Below are 9912 nucleotides of genomic sequence, written 5' to 3' on the forward strand. Positions count from 1 at the left end.
AGTGGAGAATAGGTGCAATTAGGTTTATTCTGGAAGCATAGATAGTGGACTAGACAGTAGGTCCAGAAAGCATGCATCATCAATATAATAGGCAGGCACATACTGCCATCTATGCTTTACCAGAAATTCTACCACCACTTGTGTCCATAGCTTTATGAGGTTCATCAGGTGAAGATGATAGAAATCTAAAATATATCAAATATAGGTCATATATTTATTAGGGTTTCCATTACTGTGAAGAGACATCATGATGAAGGCAGTTCTTATAAAGAACAACATTTCACTGGAACTGGATTACAGGTTCAGATATTCATTCCATTATCCCTCCATAGGGAAGCATGGAGGAGCTGAGAGATCTATATCTTGATCCCAAAGAAATCAGGAGAAGAATGGTTTTCAGGCAGCTAAGAAGAGGGTCTCTCAAAGTCCACCCCCACACTAACAAACTTCCTCCCCTCCTAATAGTGCCATTCAACGGGCCAAGTACATTCAAACCACCACAGGCCAGTTTAGTAAATGTAAACTATTCATAAGTTGATGTATCCACACACAAGTCACCTGAAAAACAACTCCCACTGTTATAGGATGAATATCACATGTCCTACATATACACATATCATACAAAAATAGCAGTGAACATGACAGCTATACTGCTTAAATCTGTGGGCAGTGGATTATGGTTTGCTTCCAATTGTAATTGAGAAATAAATACTAGATTCCTCATAAAAAGATAGAGGTATAGTCACATAAATGAACATATGAAAATGTCCCAACTGATGATATATATATATATATATATATATATATATATATATATATATTTAATTTACTTATGGTCACAACAATCTGAAATGACTAAGGATGAAGATGAGTGATAGAACATCTCTATTGTTTACTCTCCCACTACTGACATACTGACATGCCACTGTTTGGACTACAGTGAATCATGAGTAATCATAGATTCTGGGTTGAAGATAAGATAGGAAGCAATAACACATGTCTCACTGAATGAGACTATTTTAGTTATTACCTGTGTTTACTGTTCCCCCTGCTAGACACAGAACTATAGGTAACTAGTGAATGCTGAAAGAGGGAGAGTTAGCATCTTGCAAGAACAAGTCCTCTGATTTGAATTGGTTATTGACTATGAAGAACAGCAGGTTATACTCATGTACTCACATAAGTGTGTACCTATATGTATATTATCTATACCTATATATGCATGTACCTACGTGTGTGTGTGTGTGTGTGTGTGTGTGTGTTTCACAATGAAGAAAAAAGCCACCAATTTTAGAAAAACAGAAAGAAAACATGGAAGAGTTTGTAGGGATAAGATGATATAGGAGAGGTTAAAGGAGAAATGAGAAGAGGGAAATATGTGATGTAATTACACTTTAAACAATAACACATTGAATAAAACAATAATTTAAAATGGGATTATAAGGCATGATCTAAAAAATTATTTTCCACAAATTATAGACCAGCAATTCTCTCCTAACTGACTCACTCCATACTAGAGACATCCATTTAAATTCAAATGATAAGAGAATAAGATTTTACAATGGGCAAACCATAATATTAAGCATCTTGAGGAATTATAAATGAAGGGGAGAGAAAATTAAAATCATGTGGCATGTGGAAAGACTCAACAGAAAGCAAGTGGAAAAATAAAAAAGGCCAAAAATTTTGTAAAGCTGTCAATTTATAATATTCTCAAAATTTCTGAGATCTCCAGATAAGATAAACTGTAAGGGCAACAGTGGAGAACAATTCTATGGTATATTGGGCAGCCTTCAATAGATATCAAGGTTTCCATGGTTGAGGCTTTGTGAATTTTGCTCATTCTGTACGGTTATCTTTTCAGTGATGAAGAAGACTTTGTCTTGTCCATACATAATACTGTTAGCAATCACATGCATTCTCATAAAAATAACCTCAACAAACTTATTGTTTTACAGTTGTTTTAAACTCTTACTGATCCCTATGTCAGATGAGTAGGAATTTATTCTGATCTATCCAAAAGGATTCATACAACAAAAATTCACAGTCATAGATAGATAGATAGATAGATAGATAGATAGATAGATAGATAGATAGATAGATAGATAAAAGGAAACGATTAATCCACAAATCAAAGAAACAGAAGAAATGGTTATTACTTCACACTGTTACATAATTGAAAGCAGAATGTCTGAATGATTTGTTATTTATAGACCTATACTTTCTATTCTCAAGAGAGAGCATAATTTTAACTGACCTTGCCAGACTCTAACCCCTCAATGATATGGTAATCAATCTTCAGAAGAAGAAAGCCACTGAGATTAGTAAATAGGCTAATTTTAATAATTAGCTTTTTCTTGCAATGGTAATGACCAATTCCAGGTAGGGAGGAAAGTGTTTATTTGGCTTTCATATATAGATCATAATCCATTATAGATTGATGTAAGTATGGGACTAGAGGCAGTGACCATAGAAGAAAGTTTTTTACTAGCCTTTTTTTCTATTATGTTCTCAGTGTTTTCTGTTATTGTTGTTTCTTTTGTTTTGTTTTTCGAGACAGGGTTTCTCTGTATAACCCTGGCTGTCCTGGAACTCACTTTGTAGACCAGGCTGGCCTCAAACTCAGAAATCCACCTGCCTCTGCCTCCCGAGTGCTGGGATTAAAGGCGTGTGCCAACACCACCTGGCTTCAGTTCATTTTCTTTTTTTTTTTAATTTTTAATATTTTTATTACATATTTTCCTCAATTACATTTCCAATGCTATCCCAAAAGTCCCCCATAGCGTCCAGTTCATTTTCTTATACAACCCTGGATTAACTACTCAAAGTGAGCTGGGATCTCCTACTTCCATCATTAATCAAAATAATGTCCCACAGAAATTCCCAGAGCCATTATGATGGGGGAAGTATTCAATTGATGTTGTCTTTTTCCAGATGACTCTATATTGTCAAGTTGACAGAAAGAAACAAACAAATGAAAACTAACTAGCACACTAACTAAAGATAAGGAAAAAATGAAAGTTAGGTTACAGGGAGCAGGACATAACAAAAATGACCACATGATTAATAGAGGCTGCATGTACTCTGTTTCTTTCCAATATATAAAATAAGTGAAGTTCCGAATAACAATATTACAAAAATAAAGGAAACCTTACAATACTTTGCCTGGTTAATAATTAATATAACTTTGATGTGAAAAGATTAGTAATACTGTTGACAGTTTCACAGAGATATAAAAGAATCTTGGCTAGATATAAAATTAACTCAAACAAATCAGTAGCCTTACTCTACCTAAAGGATAAACAGGCTGAGAAAGAATTTAGAAAAATAACAATCTTCAAAATATTCACACGTAATATTATATATCTTGGTGTCTAATCTGCAAGTGAAAGATCTGTAAGACAAGAACTTGAGGAAAGAAATCAAAGAAGACCCCAGAAGATGGAAAGATCTCCCATGTTCATTGATTGGCAGGATTAATATAGTAAAAATGGTCATCTTGCTGTAAGGAATATACAGATTCAAGGCAATCCCCATCAAAATTCCAACTCAATTGTTCATATAGTTAGAAGAGCAATTCTCAAATTCATTTGGAATGACAAATAACCAAATATAGTGAAAACTATTCTCAACAATAAAAGAAATTCTGGGGCAATCACCATCCCTGACCTCTACCAGTATTACAGAGCAATAGTGATAAAAACTATATGGCATTTGTACTGAGACAGGAAGAAAGATCAATGGAATCAAAGTGAAGACCCAGAAATGAATCCACACACAAGGAGCTAAAAGCATCTAGTGGAAAAAAGACAGCATTCTCAACAAACGATGCTGGTTCAATTGGAGGTCAGCATGTAGAAGAACTCAAATCAATCCATTCTTATTTCCTTATGCAAACCTCAAGTCCAAGGGGATCAAGGACCTCCACATAAAATCAGAATCTAATACAAGAGAAATTTGGGCAGGGACTCAAACACAAGGGCACAGGGGAAAGTTTCCTGAATAGAACACTAATAACTTATGGTCTAAGATCAAGAATCGACAAATAGCACCTCATAAAATTGCCAAGTTTCTGTAAGGCAAAGGACACTGTCAATAGTACAAAATGGCAACCAACAGACTGAGAAAAGATCTTTACCAATCCTACCACTGATAAAGGGCTAATATCCAATGCACATAAAAGACTCATCAAGTGAGCCTCCAGAGAATCAAATAACCCTATTAAATATGAGGTACAGAGCTAAACAAAGAAATTTCAACTGAGGAATATTGAATGGTCAAGAACCACCTAAAGAAATGTTCAACATCCTCTGTCATCAGGGAAACACACATCAAAACAACCCTGAGATTTCATGTCACAACAGTCAGAATGGCTAAGATCAAAAACTCAGGTGACAGCAAAGACTGATGAGGATGTGGAGAAAGAGCTCTTGACTCTAGCTGCATATATATCAAAAGATGGCCTAGTCGGCCATCAATGGAAAGAGAGGAACATTGGACATGCAAACTTTATATGCCCAAGTACAGGGGAATGCCAGGGCCAAAAAGTGGGAATGGGTGGGTAGGGGAGTGGGGGGAGGAGGGTATGGGGGACTTTTGGGATAGCATTGGAAATGTAATTGAGGAAAATACATAATAAAAAATATTTAAATAAAAAAAAAAAAAGGACAACACTCTTACATTGCTGGTGGGATTGCAAGCTGGTACAACCACTCTGGAAATCAGTCTGGCAGTTCCTCAGAAAATTAGACATAGTATAACCTGAGGACCCAGCTATACCACTCCAGGGCATATTTCCAAAAGATACTCCAACATATAAGAAAGACACATGCTCTACTATGTTCATAGCAGCCTTATTTATAATAGCCGGAATCTGGAAAAACCCCAGATATCCTTCAGCAGAGGAATGGATACATAAAACATGGCATGTTTACACAAGGAGCTATTAAAAACAATGAAACCATGAAATTATTAGGCAAAGGGATGGAACTAGAAAATATCATCTTTAGTGAGAAACCCAATCACAAAACATAACACATGATAGGCACTCACTGATAAGTGGACATTAGTTCAAAATCTCAGAATATCCAAGATACAATTCACAGACCACATGAAACTGAAGAAAAAAGAAGACCAAAGTGTGGTTAAGTCCTTCTTAGGAGGGGAAAAATACTCATAGGAGCAAATATGGAGCCAAAGTGTAGATCAGAGAGTGAATGAAAGGCCATCCAGAGACTGTCCCACCTGAGGATCCATCCCATATACAGTCATCAAACCCAGACACTGTTGTGGATGCCAACAAGTGCTTGCTGACAGGAGCCTGATATAGCTGTTCCCTGAGAGGCTCTGCCAGAGACAGACAAATACAGAGGCAGATGCTTGCAGCCAACCATTGGATGTCCCCAATGGAGAAGTTAGAGAAATGGCTGAAGGATCTAAAGGGTTTTGCAATCCCATAGGAAGAACAAGAATAGCAACCAACCAGATCCATCAGTCTAAATCTCTAACCAAGGAGTACACATGAAGGGATCCATGACTCCAGCAGCATGTGTAGTAGAGGATGGTCATGTTCACATCAATGGAAGAAGAGGCCCTGGTCCTGTGAAGGCTTGATGCTCCAGTGTAGGGTAATTAGAGGACAGAGAGGCAGGTATGGATAGGTGAGAAACACCCTCATAGAAGGAAGGGGAGAGGAGATGGGATATGGGACTTCTGGAGGGCAGGGAGAACCTGGAAAGGGGATAACATTTGAAATGTAAATAAAGAAAATATCCAATAAGATAAAGAATCTTATCTGAGTCTTGTCTTTGTATGTTTTAGAGTCTTAGCATGAAAATTAAAAATGAGAATGTCTGTATGAGTCACAGATGTTATTAGGATAATAGACAGTAACACAAAAATAAACTGATTCTAAAAAAAAAAAAAAGAAAAGAATATTAGAGCTTGATGCTTGACCTTCAAGTATAAGCACATATATGTTCCTATACCTGTACACTTACCAACACTTGAGTAGATATTAAAAGCCCACACAAGCATGCATAAGCACACATAAAAAGTAAGAAACAATCACATAAATATGTGTTCAATGAAGACCTAACTGGGTGAATATAAATATTTCTGGAGTATAAAGGACTCAAGGATTAAAGGATTAAAGATCACTCAATTGGATAATTATCTTGATATCATTTAAATTAAATTCAAAGTGTTTAATAATGATATTTCAAAGGTTTCATAGAATCTGAATACAAAATAACGTCTTTAAAATAGAAAAATTGGTGAAATTGTGATTTAAAACACTATGCGTTCCTTCATACTTATAGTAATAAAGGATGTGAAATAGCTAATACTGATCTTTTTAGTTATCTTCTTTTATTATTATTCATCATTCCATTAATTTACATCTCAAATGATATCCCACTTCCAGGTTACCCCATGGCCACCCGCATCTGCCCTCAGTCCTCTCTTTTGATCTCTTAAAAATAATTTAAATGATTTTCTTTTTTCTTACATATTTTTCTAAAATATGATAAGGAAAACAACTTTCTGTTGAGTAGATATCAAATGAAATAGTTTTGTTTCTATTGTATAATCATTGCATACATTCAATCTTGAGGTTTCTATCATTATAATTGTCAATCAACATTGATGGAGAGTGGATTTCATAGATTCTGTTAACCACTCTCTAAGTCTATATCAATATGGTGAGAAACTGCTAAATGTTCCATTTTATAAAAGAGAATATTGTGGTATCGAATAGTGTTGTGAACTGTCCAAGTTCACTTAGATACAAAACGATAGAGCCAATATTTAGTCTCAGAGAATAGCTTTGGAATCCCCAAAGCCATTAGCTTTGAATTTAGACTTTGATTTTCTGAGGTCTAGAATGTATTTTCTGCCTTTAAAGTAAAAGATAGACTATGAAAGATATGTCATAGAGTGCAGATATCCAGCAGGAGTTTTGTATACCCAAAGTCAGAATTAATGGCTCAATGGGGTCACATTAGACATGTAAACTATTGGGCCATAAGTCTGTGTACAAACTAAAAAAATTTAAAATGCAGAATAATTTTGTGAATAGTTATTAACTTTTTTAATTTCTTTTTTTTTCAAAAACAATTTTTATTAGATATTTTCTTCATTTACATTCCAAATTCTATCCCTGAAAGTCCTCTATACAATCCTCCCTCCCTCCCTGCTCCCCAACCCACCCTCTCCTGCTTCCTGGCCCTGGCATTCCCCTGTACTGAGGCATCCCAATGATGGCCTACTAGGCCATCTTCTGCTACATTTGCAGTTAGAGATGTGAGCTCTGGGGGGTACTGGTTAGTTCATATTGTTTTTCCTCCTATAGGGTTGCAGCCCCCTTCAGCTCCTTGGGTACCTTCTCCAGCTTCTCCATTGGGGACCCTGTGTTCCATCCAATAGATGACTGTGAGCATCCACTTCTGTATTTGACAGGCACTGGCATAGCCTCACAAGACAGACAATATCAGTGTCCTGTCAGCAAAATCTTGCTGGCATATGCAGTAGTGTCTGCATTTGGTGGTTGTTTATGGGATCCATCCCCTGGTGGGGCAGTCTCTGGATGGTCCATCCTTTTGTCTTAGCTCCAAACTTTGTCTTTGTAACTCCTTTCATGGGTATTTTGTTCCCCATTCTAAGAAGGAACAAAGTATCCATACTTTGATCTTCCTTCTTCTTGAGTTTCATGTGTTTTGCAAATTGTATCTTTGATATTCTAAGTTTCTGGGCTAAAATCCACTTATCAGTGAGTGCATATCATGTGTGGTTTTTTTTTTTTTTTTTTTTTTTTTTTTGAGTGAGGACTCAGGATGATGTCCTCCAGATGCATCCATTTGCCTAAAAAATTTTAACGTTTCTTTAGGAGAATATTTATTGTAACAGTTAAATATTTAGCATCATCATACACAAGATATATTTTAAGTCTTAAAGAGAAATTTTGAAACAATAGACCTCTAATATAACCTTGAAATCTTAATAGCAATATAATTTTGCTTTCAATAAGAAAGCCATTTTTTACACTATTAATCCTGCTGATCCAAGAGCATGGTAGATCATTACATCTTCTTTTTAATTAATTATTTACTTGTTTTTATTATATATTTTCTTTATTTATATTTCAAATTTTATCCCCTTTCCTACTTTTCCCCCTATCTCTTCCCCTGTCCCCCTGCTCATCAACCTACCCACTCTTGCTTCCTGGCCCTGGCAGTCCCCTATACTGGGGCATATAACCATAACAGGATCAAGGGCCTCTCCTCCTATTGAAGAATGACTAGGCAATCCTCAGCTACACATGCAGCTAGAGCCATGAGTTTACTTTTGTTGATGGTTTAGTCCCAGGGAGGTCAGAGAACTTCTTTGATTTTTTTCTTATAAGACTTGAAGTTCTTATCATATGGATCTTTTACTTACTTGTTTAGAATTATTCCAAGATATTTTATATTATTTGGGATTCTTGTGAAGGGTGTCATTTCCCTAATTTCTTTCTCAGCCCATTTATCCTATGAGTAGAAGAAGGTTATTGATTTGTTAGATTTAACTTTATATCCAACCACTTTGCTGAGGTTGTTCATCAGGTGTAGTTCTATGATAAAATTTATGGGGTCACTTATGTATACAATCTTATCAACTGCAAATAGTAATATCTTGACTTCTTCCTTTCCAATTTGTATCCCCTTGATCTCCTTTTGTTGTCCAAATGCTATGGCTAGAACTTAGAGTGCTATATTGAATAGATAGGGGGAGAGTGTGCAGATTTGTCCTTGATTTTAGTGGGACTGCTTCAAGTTAATCCCCATTTAGTTTGATGTTGGTTTTCTGGTTCTCTATATATTGCTTTTATTATGTTTATATATGTACCATGAATTCCTGATCTCTCCAATACTTTTAACATAAATGGTGTTCAATTTTGTTAAAGCCTTTTACAGCATCTAATGAGAAATCATGTGGCTTTTTCTGTTTTAGTGTTTTCATATAGTGGATTATGTTAATAGTTTTCCGTATATTGAACCATTCCTGCATCCCTGGGATGAGTGATCATTTTGATGTGTTTTTGGATTTAGGTTGTGAGAATTTTATCGAGTATTTTTGAATTGATATTTATAAGGTAAATTGTTGGGAAGTTTTCTTTCTTTGTTGGGTCTTTGTGTAGTTTAGATATCAGGATACCTCTGGCTTCATAGAACAAATTAGGTAGTGTTTCTTCATTTTCTAGTTAGTGGAATAGTTTGAGAAGTATTTGTATTAGGCCTTCTTTGAAAGTCTGATAGAATTCTACACTAAACCCATTTGGGCCAGGGCTTTTGTTTGTTGGGAGACTTCTAATGACTGCTTCTATTTCCCAAGGGGTTACCGGACAGTCTAGATGCTTTTTTCTGATTATAATTTAACTTTGGTACCTGGCACCTGTCTAGAAAAATTATCCATTTCATTTAGATTTCCAATTTTGTTGAGTATAGACTTTTGTAGTAGGATCTGGTGATTTTTTTTAATTACCTCATTTTCTGATGTTATGTTAGCAAACAAATCAGCCCATTGAGAAACACTCACCAATCAACAATCCATACATTAAGTCAAAATGAAAAATGAAAAATCTATCAAAATAAATACCCAAAAGGAATTGAAGTATGGTTACTTTAACACTACAGTGGTATAACTTAAAGAGCTGTGTTTCCTGTTTGTCAAATATGAAAGGGCGATTTTTTTTTTCACCATGAACTGTATTGCCTCAGGAAATTTATAAGGTAATACTGTCAACATCCATTTTGAAAAGAGCAATTACTTTTTTCTCAGAGTTTATAAATCAACTTTTTCCGATGTCGTTCTGTACTTCACTGTAAGAAAATAAAATTAAATCATAAAATCGTGTTAGTCAACTGTTCATAAAAG

Source organism: Mus caroli, chromosome 16 (genome assembly GCF_900094665.2).
Source record: "Mus caroli chromosome 16, CAROLI_EIJ_v1.1, whole genome shotgun sequence".
NCBI lineage: Eukaryota > Metazoa > Chordata > Mammalia > Rodentia > Muridae > Mus > Mus caroli.